Genomic DNA, 17,499 nt, shown 5'->3' with positions numbered 1-17,499 from the left:
ATGTTAGCCTCGGGTTCCAAGGGTGAAACGCAGGACCAGCTCCTCGCTTTCCTCAAAACAACTGCTACCGATGACCTCTACTCTCTCTATTCGCAGCATGTGTCTTCCATCTTAGCCGATGGTGGCCCGAATGGTGGACCTCGATTGGCTTTTGCGAACGGGATTTGGCTTGACAAAGCCTTTTCTCTCAATACTTCATTCAAACAGGTCCGTTTATATAGCCACTTCCAAGCTAGTCGATTTCCAGAATAAGGTTAGTTTTAATTCTTGCATTTTGTTCTTCTATTTATCAGTGTTATATAACTTCTTTTGATGTAGCTAATTAATATGTTATTTATTGGTTAACTAAGGCGGCTGAGGTGGCAAGTGAAATCAATTTATGGGCTGAAAAGCAAACAAATGGCCTTATCAAACAAGTCATTACCGCCGATAAATTTAACGAATACACCAGTCTAGTCTTATCAAATGCACTCTACTTCAAGGGAGCATGGAGGAAGATGTTTGACCGGTTGAAGACAAAAGAAACCGACTTCCACCTTCTCGATGGCAACAAAGTTCAAGTTCCCTTCATGACCAGCGAGGAAGACCAATTCGTGAGTGAATATAAATATTTCAAAGTGCTGGGTCTTCCCTACTCACAAGGTAAAGATAACCGCAAGTTCACCAATGTACGTATTTCTACCAGGGGCAATAGACGGGCTACAAAATTTAGTAGAGAAAATGGGTTCAACACCTTACTTTTTTGAACGTCACATTCCACGCCAAAAAGTAAAAGTCGGGCAGTTTTTATACCAAAATTTAGTATCTCATACGGGTTTGAAGCTTCTGATATGTTGAAGGAATTAGGGCTTGTATTGCCTTTCAACGTTGAGGATGCTATCACCGAAATGGTTGATGATGAAAGCCAATATGTTTCAAGCATTCACCATAAATCTTTTGTGGAGGTGAATGAAGAAGGTACAGAAGCAGCAGCTGTAACAGTTATGACACTTGACAATTCAATATGCTATAAGGTAAATTTTGTGGCGGATCACCCGTTCTTGTTTGTGATTAGAGAAGATGTGAGCGGAGGTGTTTTATTTATGGGACAGGTTAATAACCCTGTTCTTGGTTAAAACGGGAGTTGAAGTATCTAGCTTCATGAATACATTATTCTTTTGTTTTGAACTTTTTGTGTTTGTGAAGAACATAGTATTGGGCTTTTGTTTCGTCAACTAAAATTTGGCTAAGAATATAGCGTTTTTGGGTATGTAGTCTTCTATTCATGCTTTTGACTTTGTATTGTCTTTCCATGTTCATTGCTTTCATATCATAATATTTTGTGCCCCAGATAATTAGCTTTTTATGGATGTATGGTTGTTTAAAGCTTTGGGGGTTGAACCCATATGTGAGGTTGAGTTAAAATATAGGTATCAGTTGAAGTAGTAATCATAATTTTAACCAAATTCATTTGGTTTATTTTTGTTTTAGTGAAAATGTATAAAAGAAATTAATCTGGAAAGGGCTAATGCGCTCATCATAACTTATAAGTGTTTTATAACATTATTCGCACTTAAGACTTAGAGGGTGTTTTATATTGGTTATTTTCAGCCGAGAGGACAAGTTTTGGACATGTCGCTGAATACTAACCCGTTTAACAAAGGCCAAACGGTCCGTAAGAGTTCAGTTACATTGTCTTATAAACATATTTGCAGCCAAGAGGACAAGTTTGGCCAATTAAGATGGCTGGTTCCATCAATATTCTTGCTGTATTCTAGCTTGTTTTGATCAATAGTACAAGAAATTAAGAGAAATGTGCAATAATCATACACAACATAAAAATATAAATCAACAAATTCAGTTGTTAAACAACCCAACATTTTTGTGTTACTAGGGAAATCAATAATAAGAAGTGGCGCAACCGATTATCAGCTTGAAATTGAATTTGAATTAAATGGCTCGGAATGCACGCATTAATCTTACTCCAAAATCCAGTTGATAAAAAAAAATAAAATTAAAAAAGAAAAGAAAAGAAAACAAAGCAGGTCCTAAGCCTAAACAAAAGACAATGTAATCAAGATACTAGAGATCAATCAACACGAGGGTAAATCACCTGTCCCATAAACAGCACAACCCCAGTCACATCTTCTCTTATAAAAAATAAAAACGGATGATCTGCCACAAAATCAATCTTTTTAGGTTTTTCCCATGATAGGTCACATCCCATCATACCATCACTCGTGTACCCTGCCGCTTCAGTACCTTCTTCGTTAACCTCCACAAAAGCTTTATGATTAATGCTTGAAACAAAAAGCCTTTCACCAGCCGCCATTTCGGTCAGATCAGATTCATCATTGAAAGGCAATACAAGCCCTAATTCCCGCAACAAATTAGAAGCTTCAAACCCAAACGTAATTTTAAACTTTGGTATCAAAAACTGCCCGACTTCTACTCTTTGCCATGGAATGTGACGGTCTAAAAAGTCAGACGTGGAACCGATTTTCTCTAGTAATGACTGAAGTCCATCTTTTGCATCCGGGAGGAAAACGTACATTGTGAACTGGTGTTCACCTAGACCTTGTGAGTAGGGAAGAGCTAGTACTTTGAAATCATCATATTCACTCACGATTTGTTCGTCCTCATTGGTCATGAAGGGAACTTGAAGAGGTGGAACTTGGATTCATTTGTCATTGACGGGTCAAACGTTTCACTCCATGCTCCCTTGAAGTAGATGACATTTGCAAAGATGAGCCTGGTGTTAGGTGAATAATCACTAACGACTTCCTTTATAAGGCCATTGGTTTGCTTTTCAGCCCATAAATTCACTTTATGGGCTACCTCAGATGCCTACATTAGTCAATAAGAACATGTTAGATGACAATCACAAACCATAATGAGAACAAAATAATGAACAATCTGTGAAGCACCACTAATTATCATTAGAGATCAATCAAGAAAATATAATCCAAAACGTCATAAATATGGACCAGCAGTATAGGGTTTTCTTTTTTTCTTTTTTCATATTTGTACATAAAATAAAATATATATTATGTTTTTTCGATAGACCACCGAGCGTTTTGAATGCCAACACCAAAGTTATATTACGTTCCTCAAAAACAAACTTACGACAAGTTAAGAGAATTCCAAGCATAAAAAAACTAACCTGGCAGCAATTTATTTTATCACTCTGTGAATCATACTAATTAACAAAGAGCCTGAACAATAATTTATTTTCATTAACTTTTCATGGTCTTGATCAGGGCCGGCCCAAAGAGAGAGGGAGGAAGGCAACAAACCTAGGTTTACTCTTCAAAAATGCTCATAATTGTTAATAAAAAATTATATATAGTTTATATATAATTTTGTTTTAAGACAAAAGTACACAAAATGATTACTTAATACAATGAAAAGAGTTTTAGTGTATGAAACAAAAGCTCATTAGTGTTCTTTTTATTAATATATTTTTTTTGGATGTTTTATATGGATCATTTTAATAACATTTTTATTATTTAAATTTTTTTTTTGCTTTGGTCAGTATTGCCTTTGGAAATGCAAAAAATTGGCAAAACTGTCAAATTATTCACGACATAATTTAAAATTTGTTTTTAGGGGTGCTTTTTTAACTCGTCCCGATCCCTGAAATTTAAGTGATTCTCAAAAACGACCATCGTCTTGACTACCTCAAAAACTTACTATTATTTACTACAAACGATATTATTATTATTTGTTGCCCGATTAGACCTGACCCTAACCCAAAATTAGGACTATAAAGTTTACAGAAACCCTAGCATAAAATAAACCATACCGGCAGAGACCTAATATACCACAAACAAAATATACTGTATAAAGGCAATAAGAAAATTTTATAACTGACCTTGTTCCAAAAATCAACTTCTTCGCAAGCAGCTTTATAAGCGGTATCCGCAACCTGTTTGAAAGAAGGTTTGAGAGAACAGGTTTTATCAATCCAAAGCCCATTTGCAAAAGCCATTCGAGGTCCGCCATTTAGGCTGCCGTCGGATAAGATCGATGACATAGTCTGCGAATAAAGAGCGTTGAGTTCCTTGGTGGAATTTGTTTTGAGGAAAGTGAGCAGTTGGTCGAGTGTTCGGCCTTTGGAACCTGCGGCCAGTATGCTGATGACGGCATGAATGGAAACAGGAGAGAAAACAACGTTCGAGTCGTGATTCTTGGAGAGAAGGTGGGTTGCGAGTACGGTTGAGACGTCGGTTTGATTTTTGATTGTTTGCCGATTGGAAGACATTGTTGGACTGCTTGAAGAAGAAGAAGAAGAAGAAGAAGAAGAAGAAGAAGAAGAAGAAGAAGACGTAGATAGAACTAGAAATTAACGACAATGTATGCATTTATACTTTTTCGGTTTCACCAAACCCTAGTTAAGTTTTTTTGAACGGCACAAAACCTACTTAAATTTTTATGAAATAAACATAACAAAAAATATGCTTAGGTACTTCGTACGGGCGTCGACCCAATGGTTAAAGGTCATCGCCAGCTGTCTCAACCTAGTCGCACGGAGTCCTTAAAGGCCTCTAAGTTATCTCCAATTCTGAGGAAAACCCACCCGCTTGAAGGTTCATCAGTGGTAAAACCCGAATGCCCTTAAATCGAACTAAAGATCACAAATATCTCAGTCTTTCATCATTAAGTCACTCATGCTTCCATAAGTATTGTTAGCTTACAAACGACAAAGCCTACTTAATAAAATTGGATTTGATAATATGAATCTAAAATTTGGTTTCCTTGTCTACTCTTAAAAACAAAATAAATAAATAAATATTAATAATGACAGTGTTAAAAGACTTCAAGTCTTCAATGAAAATAAATTAATTAAATTTTTGTTAGATTTGTTTTCGTTCCATTCTTTCACAGCTTCAAATCAGAATTCTTTAATTGGATACTTTAGTTTGGGATTAGATCAACTTTTATTTTCTTCGTGATTTAATTTTCCTTCTTTCTTTTGTTTTTTTTTTAATTAAATGTTGATTGCTTAAATATTCATTAATTTCATGATTAATTGTTGTTTTATTACTTAAACTGGATGATGATGATGATAATCACGAGCAAAGTAGGCATATTATGAAATGTTTTTTTATATTCACGTGTCTCGTGTCAACGACTGCTTCTTGGAGCATTCTCATCCAACCATCTATCCCTAAATCTAAAATCACACTAAAATACATATATTTTCTCTCTCTTTTTCAATTAAATAATGCATTTTTACCTTTATCATTACCATTTCTCTTTCCTTCACTCACAACTTTCAAAATATATTAAAAAATTATAAGGGATAAAAAGTAGTTTTTCAAATATACAGAAAAATCACTATGTTTTCTAAAATATAAAAACTTTTTACTCACAACATCTTAAATCATTCTCTATATTATAAAAAAACCTTCTCACATAATATAAGAGGTTGGATAAGAATGCTCTTAATCGTTTGTAACACTAGTTGGAAGTCTATAAATATTTAATGTCCGTATATGTTAAATCTTACCTTTATTGCTTATTCTATTGACTTTTTTATAAAGATTTTGGAGATGAAGGAGAATGATTATGAAACTTATTATTGTATGATATTGGTTCTATTTCTATAATTTGTAATTGATATATTTTTGGAATTTAAGGGGTTCTATTTTGTTCAATATATGCGTTTCTTTTATATTATGCAAATTGATTATTTATTTTTTTCAACGTCAAGAAGCCAGTGTCGGAAGTAATTTCTGTTGAGTCGACTCATCGAGTCTGTGATGAATTGGTTTCTTGTTTATCAAGTTGAGCTGTAACATGGTTTACAAAGAATAAATTTATTGATGAAAAAGTCGAGCCAATAATTTGGACAACAAAGAATTTATTTACAAATTATTATTTAGTATATTTTTACTAATTAGTATTTGAGTATGATAAAGAATTTGTATTATAGTCTAATTAAGTTTTCATGTTTAAATTAGTATATATACCTGAGCTTGTGGGTGATATCATTAAGAGTTTAGAGTATTGTAGTTTTTCGAGCTTATGAGAATTACAAAGATCGAGTTTATGATCTAAATTTCGTTTTTGTGTTTGTCGATTTTAGTTACCAAACTTCAATTGGTATCAGATTTTGGTTTAAAACACGAGTTTGTTTCTTTGTTTTTGTTCTTTGAAGATCGACGGGAATCATTCTTGCTTTTCAAGTTCAGACGGAAAGCAGTCGTAATCATTGGACAACCTTTGCAGTTTGAAGACTATTTTATTAAAGATTAACGACGAGTTAGTAGTTTTAGTTCGGCACAAATTAATTGTTGAGTACAACAATTAAATTTTGATAACTTTTTGCGGCGAAGACTTACTTTATAATAAAACTTTTATTTTGAAATACTCTCACAATTATTGTTCTCTGTTCAAGACCGGAGTCACAATCGGAGTTTTTTTCTTTTATTAATTGTTCACCAACAACTGTCTACGACGAGTCGGTGGCGACGAGCCGGTGGTGAATTGGTAATTTCTTTTGTTCCTCTCATAGAAACAGAGTTATGTTTCTCGCTGGTCAAGGCATAAACAAGAATCAGGAGCTTGTGATTATTAAAGCAATTCATCAGGTTTTTGTTTCTCAAAAATCAGGTTCTTCATCGTCCTTTTCTGCTTCAAGATCGATCCAAGGTTCCAGCAAACCTACAGCCAGAGACGAACCATGACAAGCTAACCTAGTAATCAGACCACTATTTCTCTACGATGTCCGATGCTAACCAAAACGAAATACAACATGTGGGCTGTCCGGATCAAAGCGGTGTTCCAGTACCATGGAATATGGGATGTTATTGAGCCGGAAACTACGGACGAGAAGAAGAATGGTGCCGCCATAGCTTTTTTCTTTCAATAAATACCGGCAAGTAGCCCATACGAAACAGCTAAAGAGATTTGGATGCCATAAAAACCTTGTATGTTGGAGCGGAGAGGGTTGTAGAAGCACGTCTACATACACTAATACCCAAATTTGAAGGAACGAAGATAAAGGGTTCCTAGTCTATAGATGACTTTTCCGAGAGATTGTTTAGTTTAGCGACTTAAATTCAGGTTCCTCCATAGATGAAACAATATTTGTGAGAAAGTTTTTATGCTAACATAAGAATATATCCCGAAATTACATTTTGTTATATTTGAATATAACAAAGTTTAGAGTAATCAACCGGTTTGAGTTCTCAGTTTTATTTTTAAATTATAGTCTTTCGTTTCTTTTAAAGATATTTTAATACTCTTTTAATTGCTTCACATTAATCTAGACATATCTAGTGTGTTGCAATTTGAGTAATATCTAAGCGATTATATACTTGATCTTATATAAGGCTTCTACTTGATAAAGCATAAGGGCATAATCTGTGTGATCCTATTATCCTCTAAAGTAGAGCAATATTGTTTGTTACATGTGTAAGAAATATCTCTAAGATCTGTAATATCAAAGTATGTAAACAATGCTTTGACTTATGTAACATATACTTGTCAGAAGAATGTCATCTATATAAGGATAAGTTTGTTTTTAGTTGCTCCCAGTCATTTTAAGGTAGGTACATTAATCCACTTGGTTTTTGATGAAAATAATTGTATAAAGATTTCATCACATTTTGATGTTTGCATTAACCCATATATAGATTTTTGTGACTTGTAGACTAAAAGTTCTTTGACCTTTAGTTTATAACTTTTAGGTTGTTTTATGAACAAATAAGTATGTAAGCCGATTGTTAGGGAAAGTTGTTTTAATGTTCATCTAATGTAGCTCTTAACTATTATAAGCTACTAGAACAATAATAATTCTTAAAGAAAACTTTTGTAATATATGTAAGAAGATTCTTTAATAATTGGTTTATCCTTGAATATAACCTTTAACAATCAATCGTGCTTCTTACTGTCTTAACATTTCGTATTGGGATTTAGTTTAGTTATGAACCCTCTTAGGTGATTCGACCAAATCTCAAAACGTTAGCATGACTTATGGAGTCAATTATGATTTATGCTAATGGTTTAATTATAAGGAGTATTATCATTAAACTTTCCCACATCCAATTTCAACTTTGGTTAGGGAGCTTACATAATCATCAACGTTAGTAGGTTTTAAAACCTAGATGACCTCCTAAGTTGATTATTGGGTAATTTTAAAAGTCTCATGTTTATGGATTAGCTCTTAGTTAGGTTGTTATCATTTTCAGAATTCTAAATGTGTAAGAGTTGGTGCAGTATGGTGTGTAACTGGAGTTAAATTTGGAGTAAAATTTAATGACTCTCTTCCCCCCACTTCTTATACTTTTTCCAAGTCATTATAAGGACTTTTACTGCTCCCACTGACCTTAGAAACCTTTAGAAAATTAGAATGCCTAGGGTTAATATTTATAGACCATATTCTAACAGAGAAACAAGTTAATAATATAAGTTGTTGGAGTTTCTCTTGTTGAGGATTAGTTTAGTAAGAAATCTGAATTTACCCACTTTAAGCAACAATGAAACTTTTGTAAGAGTAATTGTAAATTCTAAGGAGATAAGTTTTGATAGGATAGTGTTGTGATGGAGCAGTGTCTTGTACAAGAGATGTAATTGAGATAATATATAATTTTCACTCCCCCACCTCTTGCAAATCTTGCAAGTTATGATTGAGACACTTAAGGCTCCCACTGATCTTTAATATCTCTAGGAAAATACAAGATAAGTTTCAATGATGTACGTGATGTGGGAATCTGTCATATATATGTTAGACTTGATTTGATTTCATTAATGTCCATATGTCATAATAAACTTAGGGACATATTTAGAAGAAACTGTATTAAGTATATATGAACGAATCTCTTTAAGACCGTGGACCATAGAAGACTGATTAGATACAAGTAAATAGCATTTTAAATGATAAAAGAATTATGTCTGAATATTCCGTTTGAATAAGTTTCACGAATTCCGTGAAAAATAACTTATGGTGGACCCATACTTATTCCTTAAGCTAAGTAATGTTTAGGGCATCTAACACATAATTAAAAACACTAAGAATGAGATTAGATAAAAAATCACCCTTATCAACCATGTCATGATTTCTCATGAAATTTGGTTTTAATGGATGAATTTTATAGGTCTAATTTGTCTTTTGTTAAATTTTTATGTGCATGATAACAAAAGTTGTGAAAGTATATAGTATCATCTAGTTCTATTTTATAAATGTTTCAATAAAATATCGATAACAAATAATATGAGAGTTTAAGGTAAGAGTGACTTTATGTTGGCTATGCAAACCTCATAACTGTCATAATGTAACTTTAGTATTGATACTAAATTCTGATTAATCTTCAGAATATTTAAGGTATCATAAAGTGTAATTAAAAGACAGTTTATCATGGTTCTAATAACCTTAACATTTAAATTTTGTCACTAACACTCATGCTAATTATTTGTTGATTTCAGGTAAACATATAGAACTAGACTCAACCAATCATGTGTTGATTGAAATATTAGGATTAGCAGACTTAAATATCATTTATACAACTATCAGTTTTAGCTAGTTGTTCTTTTGAATTATGGATAGTCTTGTAATGCTTCTGCCTAATCTAATGACATATATTTGCATTGAGACTTCTCCTTAGAGAACTTAAAGCCGGAAGTAATACTTGTATTTTGTCTATGAACCTTAAATTATCCTCTTTTAAGTTTTAGTGGTGTTAGTTGAATAACATCTTATTTTCAGTACCAGACATTTCTTTTCTTGTACATGTGTTGCTGATCAACACACTCATGTTCCTTTGGTACTTCTGAGTGTTATAGCTAATTCTTAAGGTACCAAATTGTACTACTGAAAATTTTAGTATGTAATGTACTAAAAAAATGTCATTATTTCCATGTGTAAGCCCTTATTTTATGGGTCATGGTTTTGTATTGTGACATCCCACATCGGTTGGGAAGGAGAACTAAGCCTTCTTTATAAGGAGGTGGATACCTTCCCCATCATAACGCGTTTTGGGCGCTTAATGGTAGTGGATGAGAGGAGAATTCCACAGTTAAGCGTGCTCAGGTGGGAGAAGTATGAGGATGGGTGACCACCTGGGCAACCAAAAGGAAATCCGTGAGGCGATGGTGGTACGTCCCGGCCAAAGCGGACAATATTATGATGCGGTGGTAGCTGGGCTGTTACATGTGTATTATGATTTATTCAACGATACCATTTAGCCTTGTAGTTAGAATTTTCAAAGAACATATGCATCTTATGTGTTACTTTAATTATTTAATAGATATTAGATTAGTTTTAGGAAAAACTAAATCCAGAATAACTCTATTTGATAGCATGAGTTTATTGATTATCATTAGAGACATTCTTTTTGACTCATCCCATTTTTCATTCTATAGGTTTCTTCTTTATTACTATTATTAGAAGGAGCAACGAGATGGCCATGTCTTGAGGATAATCAAAAAACGAGAAGAGCTAAAAGTTAATGAAACTCTTTATGAAGCAAAACATATTTGGGTTTGAGATTAGAGTGGATGATTTGGATGAGATCGTTAATTATAGAAGAAAGTTATAGTGAATAATGTTATGGGATACTAAAATAATGCATATAAAATTTATGATCAGTAGATTAATGAAGGATCATTAATGTGAAGATCTTTATAAGTTATTTAAGATGTGATATGTCTATTATTAACTTCAAACTAATAGACTATAATTAAAAGTTCTACTTAAACAAAAAATAAATCACCTTTGGGCAAAATTAAAATTTATTTAAGTATGCGTGCAAAACAATTGTAACACATCGCTTTTGGGCTGAAGTGAGACCATTCTTTTAATTATGCAGGCTAGTTTTGCTAGATTAAAAATGTAACAAATCACCTTTGGGCAGAAATGAGACATTTATATCATGTTAGGCAAAACTAACAAAAGCTTTTCAGTTAGACATGAATGATAGGGTTGATGTAACACATCACCTTTGGGCAGAAGCGATACATCAAAATTCATTCAAGTTAAGCCTTTTATGTATTGTAAAAAAATTATAACATTTAAGTGTTTACAAAACATTTAATTAGTTAATAGCAAAAGAATGTTTAGGGGTAAGGATATTTAAGTTTCCGGTAAAACCTTAGTTCTCGAGAATTTTAGGTTCTCGTGAATGGTCAGTTTTCAGCTTTTAGTGGGTTTTCGGTATTTGGATGTTACATGATTTTATGGAGTTTTAGGGAAAATGTTGATTCCGGTATTAGTGAGTTTTCGGGTTTATGAGTTATAACCTCAAACCATTTTAGAAACTCATAAACTCTTAGAACACATAAGCTATTTTAAGCTCATAATATATGATTTTTAAATAGCCCGTGAACCCGTAAACTGGTTTAAGCCCTTAACCCATGATCTTTATTAACTAATTTAATAATGATAAGATTTGGTTCAAATCTTTTTAATGATTAACAATTATATATGTTTCCTATTTTTAGGGGGTTTAAATCTTTTAAGAAAATATTAAAAGGTCTAAGTTATCCAAGATTTGAAAAAATATTTCCCTAAATAATCATTAACAAATTTTAATCTAGATTTTGAACCATCATATGTATAATTTTCGATAATTATGATGAACACGAAGAACATCACCGAAAATTTTAACAATTAAACATACAAAAAAACCTAGAATCGAAATTTTTAAACATGAATTTAACAAATTTCGAAAATATTAGGGTTTACTAAATATGAATTTTAGCGATTTTAAACGGTTTAATATATTTTTTTCGTATTAGAACATGAAAAATAGAAACCGAAAATATTAGGTTTTGCCAAGTTTTAGTCTATGTCTTTTAATTCAATTCCAGATTTTAGGGAAAACAAGAAGAACTGATTAATCAACATCGCTCTGATACCACATATTGAACAGTTCTTCATGTAAGTAATAGAAAACATGATAAATATTAAACCTATGAACCTGTTACATCATAAAGAGTAGTAACCACAGCAGGGTATGATATAGTTGACATGCTTGTCATCTTGATCGAGTTCCCCTTTAGGATGTATAGTTAAGGATGGTTAGGGTTATTGAGAGGAACCCGGTTTAGAAGAGAGAGGAGACACATGATTTTCTTATGTGTGTGAGATTTATTCTCTCTATATATACACCCAAGGGGATACCCTTTATTAGTTAATTATAGGTAATATGACACATCAACAATTACCAAGCTAATATATAATAAGGTATAATTAATTATTTTGATATGTTATTATATAAATGATAATGATGGCCATATAAATAAATATATAAAATATATTTATTCTTACATTTGATACCTCGATAATGGGGCGAACAATCATATGACGGGTATGAAATCTTATTTTTCTGAATTAAATTAAACCATTGTTGGGCAAGTGCATTTTGGTGATAGTTCATGTGTTGACATCAAGGGAAGGGAAAAGGTTTCATTACAATTATTTGTAATAATGATGTTGAGATAATTATCTCAAATGTTTATTTTATCTCGAACTTAACGAACAATATTTGAAGTTTGGGTGAAGCAACCGAACATGGGTGCAAGATAATCATGGAGGATGACCAGCTTTTAGTTCTTGACAAATCGAGAAAAGTGATTATGAAGTCGACTAGATCAAGGAATCGGTTGTACATGGTTAGGCTTTAGGTTGAAATACCGATGTGTTTGTTATCAACTATTTTGGTTGAAAAGCTCGATGACCAAAGAATTTCTATGGTTTATCTCGATACCAAACTATGGAAAAAGGCATCGATCATTAAAAACAAAATTCATGTTTCCTGTGATGCAACATTTAATGTGAAACAAACATGAAATCATACATCTACTAATAACTGTTAGTAGATTTAGAGACTACTAGTTATACTATACATAAAAGGAAACCTAATGCAATAGTAAAGTTAATATAGGTCAAATTAGTGGTTGCTATGTGGCAGCCACTAAGTTTGGTTTTTTTAATATTTCGAAATATGTTTTTGTACTTATTGAATTGAAACTAATAATAGTAAAGAATTAATTGAAGTTGGTGTGGTGGTATTGTTGTGTTGTTGTAAGATGCAGACCCGATTTTGAATCTCCATTTAGCTGTTTTTGGAGTATTTTTGGTTTTTTTATTTTTGATTTTTAAATAGAAATAAATTTTGTATTTATATATTTCATACTAAATTAAGAAATGGAAAAGGTAAGGTGGTGTGGTGGTAAAGTTATTATAATGTATTATGTTTAATGTATGTTTGAACGTTTCGATCAGCGCAATGTAGGTATGAGATCGGGAGACCGGTCCCAGTCCCCAAAATCCCGGTCCCGAAAATCGAGAATTCTTGGTACCGGTACCGGTACCAAAATATTCGGTGCCGGTACCGGTACGGAACGCGACGGTGCCGGTATTGGACCAGGATTGAAGGTATACCTCTTTTTGGTCATCTATATTCACTACATCTAGCCCAACCCAAACCACCTCAACCACCATAGAAACAACGACCATTACAATCAGCTTACCTTAACCATAACCACATCCTACCCAGCATTAACCTTAACCTTACCCATTCCAACCACACCACACTCAACCATTTCCACCACACCTCCCTAAACCCTTAGGAGCCATGTGATCACTGCCACTCCCATCTCAAATGGGAAATCGAAGAAGTCTCCTATGTTCAAAGATCATGTCCTTGATAGGCTCGCGACACTAGAAGAGGCAAATGAGAACTGTGCAAAATGGGAACTCATGTTGACTAAATTCTTGAAAGATCAACAAGCCATCAATCAGGAGGTCACTCGTCAGCGTGATGCCTTGGCCAATCAGTTGGCCATTCTTCAAAACGGACGTAATCTTGATTAAGCCAGAATCGAGTCAGCAAAACTGGATCAACCAATTGCAGAAAAGAATTGATAATCAGCAACTATTAATCAACAAGAACTCTGCAAAACGCTATGCAATATGTTGACATGGAAAGGCTTGAGTCTTGAGTTAGACACTTGGTACTGATTTCCCTCCTCTTCTAACTTTGCTGAAAACTTCAGAAGGGAGATTGAGACTACACTCGATAAAGTGTGGATTGATTTTGAGCGTTTGAGCTTAAAGGTGAGCAGGTTGGAAGTCTATGAGAGTAGAGATGTGAGCAGGGTTATGAGAGAAAGTGCGAGGCTGCAGAATCTTGTTGAGCAGCTAGAAGAAGAATTGAAAAACCAACGCGCTGAACAAGAGCACGTAAATGAGTCGCTAGTCAATCGATACCTCGTCGTCATGGAGGTTATGAGATTGACTGATGAGGATGTTGAGAACCTACGGGTTCACTTGATGGGAACCTTTCGAAGGTTTCTTCGTGTAGCCGAGCCAAGGGCTGAGCAAGTCAACCGACGGCAAACTGTGCTTGCTCGATTAGCCACTGATGAAGAGAGGGTCAGAGCTCTAGGAAGTGTACGCGTCTTCCTCTACACGGGAGAGCAAAGAAAAGGTGGAAGTGAAGGAGCTTCATGATCAAAGGCTACTAATGAGCCTGATGTTGTTGTTGGAACCGTTACCGGCACTAAGACTGTAGCTAAAACTGCTGTTTCATCTTAGCAGGTCAGTACTATTAGTTCATCACTGGTTGCACCAATCACTAGTGCACAAATAAGTGCTGTGTTCACCACCTCCTTGATTATTCATCCTGATGCACAACGTTTGGCACATGGTGGTGATGATAATGATGACAGCAACGGTGACGATGGTGATAATGATGATGACAAGTCTGATGGTGGAGACGAGGATGATGATGAGGAAAATGATAATGAGGATGATGACCACGAGTACGATAGCTTTGATGATACTTGTGGTGGAAGAAATGGTGATGGTAGTGGTGATGGTAGCGGTAGTGGTAGTGGTAGTGGTTGTGGTGAGACTATCGAAAATAAGGCGGCTGATGATGAGCCGCCAAAGGAGGCTGAGAAAACAAGAGAATCGGATGCTGCGATGGAGGCTGAGCTCGCCTCTTTACTTAACGTTTGTTCTTTTACAAGTACCAGTCCTTCAGTTCAAAAAGCCGTGGATGAAAATAAAGAAGATAGTGATAATGGCATCAACTATTTTCCCAACCCCGACACTCCACCAGCTAGGGAGAATGTTGAGCCAGCTGTTGATGAACCTGTTGTCACTCCTGTTGCTGCTCCTGCTCGAAGAAAGTCAAGAAAAGGAACCAAGTACTATCGTGAGCAGGATGGGAAGCTTGTGATGGATGTCCAAGCCTTATCATGATTCGGATCTCATTATGTACGCCAAATACCATAAAGATAGCAAAAGTTGGGCTATCTGACGTGCAAATGGAGATCTGACAAATCTACTTACAAAGATATACACACTTTGTCTCATATCGACATGAACTATTTTCGCAAGACTATAGCTCGAGATGATAGCAAAGACACTCTCGAATCATGGTTCAAGAACAACTTCTTATGGAGAGAGTGGAGGAAAGACTACCCAACCTTTGCGGTCAACGAGGGTAGAGCATAAAAGTCCAAGAAGATAAACCCCTTCACCAACAAGCTGTCCAAGGGTTAAAGATACAAGATGCCTGATGACCATGGTGAGCCGATTTTCCATGGGATGCCCTTCGAGGACGACTATCTCCATAACTTCATCACTTGGGAGTTTGACAACCAGCACGGCGAAGTCATCATTCACTTCACACGCACTCACGAGCTGCGGTTCTATGATGAGCATGAACTAGCAGGATTTGGACTCAGCGACCTCAAGAAGCTAGCGGAGTCGCCCCTTTGTACTGTCGAAGACGTCCGTCGTGATAGCACGAATGCTATCGTTAGAAAGTTCAACAAGTTTCTCAAATTATTGTTGAGAAGCAACCTTTTGTTGAAGACCCAGACGATGTCTTCGAATGCGAGTAGTAATGAAAGAAAATAAAGCAAATACCAAAGACTAGAGGGAGATTGTAAGGCCCGTTCTAGTATTAGTATTTCGAATTTGTATTCGGTTTCATTTATGTCTCTAATTTGTTTACTTATGTATGTTTGGGCCTAAGGCCATATTGTATTTTGAGCCCGTTGGGCATGATATATGAAAGAGGTGTATAAGAATACACACACATATATAAAGTGTGTATCACATACACCAAACTAACCCTTTTGCAACTAATCTATCTTTTTCTTTCAAACTCTCTCTCCATCTTCCTTACTTTCGGCCAACTTAACACCACCACAAGATCCGAGATCTCGGTCCTAGCTAATTGTTTCCGTCAACTAGTTGAGAGGTTGATCCAAGACAACTAGTACTTAGTTTTTTTTTTGTTTGATCCGGTCACGGGACCTACACTTTGAAGCATATATTCATAATTTAAATATGATTAAAAATTACTTTGTAAAATAAAATCATATTCGAGTTTTGTTTTTCTTTACAATTTTCTACAATATACATAGCACAATATGTGAATAATAACATTTAAAATTATATTCTTTTCAATCTTTGAGAAACATGCATGGTTAGTTGTTGATTTTTGGATTTCATCAAGTATTTTGGAATATATAGTAAAGTAATGTGTTTATATTTATTTTTATAAAAATGTATAGATATAATATAAATAGAGTGTAAACCAAAAGTGAATAATTATTAATCTATTTACATATATTATAGTTAATTAAGATCTTAGTGTTAGAGGGAAAAATTATGAGAATTAACCAAAAGATATCAATTGTTCATAATTATTTTATTTTATTAGAATACTAGTTTTTATCTCCCGTATTATGAGAATTGTTTTATATTGTTTGTTCTAATATTTATTTATTTTTGGATTTATATTTTTTTATTGTATGAAAGTTAATAATATATTTATGGTTTAATGATAAATTGTTTCACAAATAAATGAGATGTTATAACCCGGTTTAAAAGATATATGGTTTATATTAGACCCAACACATGCTTATTTTTTTTACTATAAAATTGGTTTTTTAATTATAAAAAATATTTATGAAAGTTAATAATATACTTATGATTTGATGAGACCCAATACCTATTTATTTTTTTTACAAAAAAATAAACAGGTCAAGGTCTCATCAAATCATAAGTTTTAATTTAAATAATATATATATATATATATATATATATATATATATATATATATATATATATATATATATATATATCTTTATTAAAATAAATAAGATATTAATTTTTTGTATATCATATTTTATAAGATTTTTAAATCAATAATTTGGTAAGAATAATTTTTAGTTTAATTAGATGTTATAACTCGTCTAAGGAATATCTGGGTTTGGTAAGACCCATACCCAATAAATTCGGGTAAAATGCATAAGAAGCCTCCATTTAAAAATCAAGCAAATCTGGTGACTCTAAAGAATAGCGAGCGATCACATCACGACACGTAAGATTTTTATGTTTTCGTTTATTTATATTATTTATAGATAAATGTATGTGTAGATTTTAACTAAGAAGATGCATGAAATTTAAATTTTACTATCGATAGATATGTGATAAGACTTGTAAGAATATATACGTGAAATTAATTAAAGAAGTTTGATTTGTTTTGT

General features: G+C 33.6%; 2 pseudogenes; one reads left to right on the top strand and one right to left on the bottom strand.

Annotated features, from left to right (window-relative positions):
- LOC143574149 (serpin-ZX pseudogene) lies at positions 1-1,115 on the top strand (annotated as a pseudogene).
- Positions 1,116-2,068: 953 nt separating this feature from the next.
- On the bottom strand, positions 2,069-4,265 carry LOC143574156 (serpin-ZX-like; annotated as a pseudogene).
- Between the last annotated feature and the right edge of the window lie 13,234 nt (positions 4,266-17,499).

Source organism: Bidens hawaiensis, unplaced genomic scaffold (genome assembly GCF_021521415.1).
Source record: "Bidens hawaiensis isolate Kalapana, Puna unplaced genomic scaffold, B.hawaiensis_p1.1 tig00026854_1, whole genome shotgun sequence".
In the NCBI taxonomy this organism is placed as follows: Eukaryota; Viridiplantae; Streptophyta; class Magnoliopsida; order Asterales; family Asteraceae; genus Bidens; species Bidens hawaiensis.
This window is presented reverse-complemented; position numbering and strand designations above follow the sequence as displayed.